This window comes from Primulina eburnea, chromosome 13 (genome assembly GCF_022965805.1).
Source record: "Primulina eburnea isolate SZY01 chromosome 13, ASM2296580v1, whole genome shotgun sequence".
Taxonomy (NCBI): Eukaryota; Viridiplantae; Streptophyta; class Magnoliopsida; order Lamiales; family Gesneriaceae; genus Primulina; species Primulina eburnea.
This window is the reverse complement of record NC_133113.1, coordinates 24,050,728-24,053,914: the sequence shown is the minus strand read 5'-3', so window position 1 is coordinate 24,053,914 and position 3,187 is coordinate 24,050,728. Positions and strand designations below refer to the sequence as shown.

General features: G+C 42.4%; 1 non-coding gene across 1 annotated transcript; it reads left to right on the top strand.

The window, feature by feature from the left end:
• Positions 1–1,739: 1,739 nt before the first annotated feature.
• LOC140810982 (small nucleolar RNA R71) lies at positions 1,740–1,845 on the top strand. Its single transcript, XR_012113377.1, has one exon. It is a non-coding gene; the product is annotated as a small nucleolar RNA R71 (small nucleolar RNA).
• Positions 1,846–3,187: the final 1,342 nt, after the last annotated feature.

Here is a 3,187-nt window from a genome sequence, read left to right as displayed (position 1 = left end):
TAGATCCTCCAGTCGCATCCTCATTGGCCTTCTCCAAGGTTGGTTGGCATTAAAGTGTGCCACTATTTCAGCCCTCTCTTCATCCAACTCCTCTTCTCCCAAGTCAGTGTCTATAGTAGCCTCCAAAGGATCCCTAAGAGCATCCTGCACATAGTTAGATGCAAGAGAGTCAAAAGCATCAATTCTAAAACAACTATCGGAGTGCAGTGTGTGCTTAAGTGCATTAAAGACATCAAAAGTAATCTCTTCCTCGCCCACTCTCAATCTCAACTTCCCTTCTTGCACATCGATGAGTGCCTTGCCAGTTGCAAGGAATGGTCGTCCCAAAATTAGAGGCATCTCTGTATCCTCCTCCATGTCGAGCACCACGAAGTCCGCCGGAAAAATGAATTTGTCCACCTTCACTAGCACATCCTCAATCACTCCGCGGGGGGTACTTGACAGACCTGTCCGCCAGTTGTAAAGACATCCTTGTCGGCTTAGGATCTCCTAGTCCGAGTTTCCTGAAAACAGATAAGGGCATCAGATTAATACTTGCTCCAAGATCACACAACGCTTTACGAAAAACAACATCACCAATCATGCAAGGAATAGAAAAGCTCCCTGGGTCTTTTAGCTTCGGTGGGATTTTGTTTAGCACCAAAGCCGAGCAACTCTCAGTCAAGTTCACTGTCATGTGATCCTCCAGCTTTCGCTTGTTAGCTAAGATGTCTTTCAAAAATTTAGCATAGCTTGGCATTTGCATCAAAGCATCAGCAAAAGGGATATTAATGTGCAGTTTTTTGAATACCTCTAAAAACTTACCGAATTGCGCATCCAATTTCGCCTTTTTCAATGCTGCAGGGAAAGGAGGAGGAATAACAATCTTATGTTGTGCAGTGGGTGCGGGTGTAGGGTTAGAAGACTTACCTTGAGATGATTCAGTCTGTTCATCCGGCACTTGACTTTTTCCTTTTTCTCTTGGCTCTAGAATCTTTCCACTTTTCAGCTCAATGGCTTTCACTTGCTCTTTTGGATTCGTCTCGGTATTGCTAGGCAAGGTGCCCGGCTCTCGGTTTGCTATCATCTTGGCCAGCTGTCCAATCTGAGTCTCAAGCCCCTTAATCGATGCGTCTTGGTTTTGAAGTCTAGTTTCAGTGGAAGAGATAAATTGTGACATCATTTGCTCCAAATTTGATTTTTCTTCTTTGGGAGGATCGGATCTGTACATCGGCTGTTTTCCATACTGTTGTCCTCCCTGTGGTCGATTCTGACTGTTTTGGCCACCCCATGAGAAGTTGGGATGTTGCCTCCATCCCGGATTGTATGTATTCGAATAAGGGTCATTCCGTGGACGGTTTTGGACTCCCACTTGATGCACAGGTGCTCCTTCGGGCACATAGAATGGATTTCCATCTTGACAGTCTTTCACATAGTGCTCACCTCCACATTTCTCGCAGAATATCTCTTGAAGACGCATGGCCGTGCCACCCATGTTCAATCCATCCAGTTTCCTGTTCAAGACATCAAGTTGTGCAGTAATAGCAGATAAATCAGTTACCTGATGAACTCCCGCACTTCTCCGTTGGTTGTTCCTGTCAGATTGAGGATGATAGCTACTAGCCGCCATCTCCTCCAACAACTCATACCCTTCTTCAGCAGTCTTCCTCAGTAGGTTTCCACAAGCAGCAGCATCTATCATAGTGCGATTAGGAGTAAGCAAACCATAGTAAAAAGTTTGAACGACTAACCCAAGTGGTAACTCATGATGTGGGCATCGTCGCAATAGGTCCTTGAAGCGCTCCCATGCCTCATATAGTGACTCTTGATCAAACTGAGCAAATGTTGTAATGTCTGCCCGCAGTTTCATGGTCTTTGATGGAGGAAAGTATTTGATAAGAAACGCTTTCGCCATGTCCTCCCATGTAGTGATCGAACCTACAGGTAAACAATTCAACCAAGCTTTAGCTTTATCACGTAGAGAGAATGGAAATAAACGCAGTCTAACAGCATCATCAGAAACTCCATTAAATTTAAAAGTATCGCAAATCTCAAGAAAATCCGCGATGTGTGTGTTTGGATCGTCCATCGCAGTCCCTCCAAATTGGACGGTGTTCTGAATCATCTGAATAATGGCTGGTTTGATCTCGAATTGGTTTGCCCGCACAATCGGCCTCACAATGCTGGGGCGCGCACCATCCAAAGAAGGTTGGGCGTACTCTAACATGGGAATCCGGCGTGGCATCTCAATTTTTCTCTCGTTTTGGCTCACCGCCTCCTGCTCTTGTTCGTGCCTCTCCATCAGTTCCTTAAGTCTTTGCTGTTGTCTTCGCCTGCGGAAAGTTCTTTCAATTTCAGGGTCACACTCAAGCTCCAAGTCAAGTGACTTTGGCATGCACCGAAAGAGATATCTGAAATAAGATATGGAGTGTTAGTTCAATAAAAATAAAATACACTAAAGAAAATAACTAAAAAATATAATTGTAGATTAACAGTCCCCGGCAACGGCGCCAAAAACTTGATCGAGCAAAACTTGCACTGTGAATTCCCCAATAAAATATGATTTTGTATGCTCAAAAAGTAATCGCAAGTGCACGATGTCAAGTAATAATATAGTGTATGTGAATACGAGTATCGTTCCGCTGAGGACTGTATTTAACAATTATTATTCCAGTTATTTAAACTTTAGCGACGAAATTTGAGTGGTTGTTTTATACTTACTAAAATGCAATAAAATTAAATAAACAAGTTCAAAGATGACAAGATGAAATGTGAATGCTAGATCAATTGATTAAAATTCAAATGATAAAAGGATTTGTTGGGAATTCTGGTTCACCTACCCCGTATTAATTTATTAATTCGTTCGATTGTGTTCTACGCTTCCGACAGGATTTCCTACTCAATTGAACACACTCTCTCGAGCTATGCCAAACTAATTCACTCAATGAAGTAATTAAATGTCTTTAATTATTTATCAAGAATGAACCGCATTTCGATTAGTGAAACCCCCTAGTTTTCGACCCTAAGGACTATGACTATCGGCACGTATCCAATTTCATATATCTATGCAAATTGTAGATCCGCGAATTATACTACTCGATCCTATCACTCGTTATTCTCTCGAACTCACTCGTGATACAAAATTGTCGTTAAAGTTAGCTACGCTCAAACGACGCAAATAAAATCGTAGTATAATAAAAAACAAAGC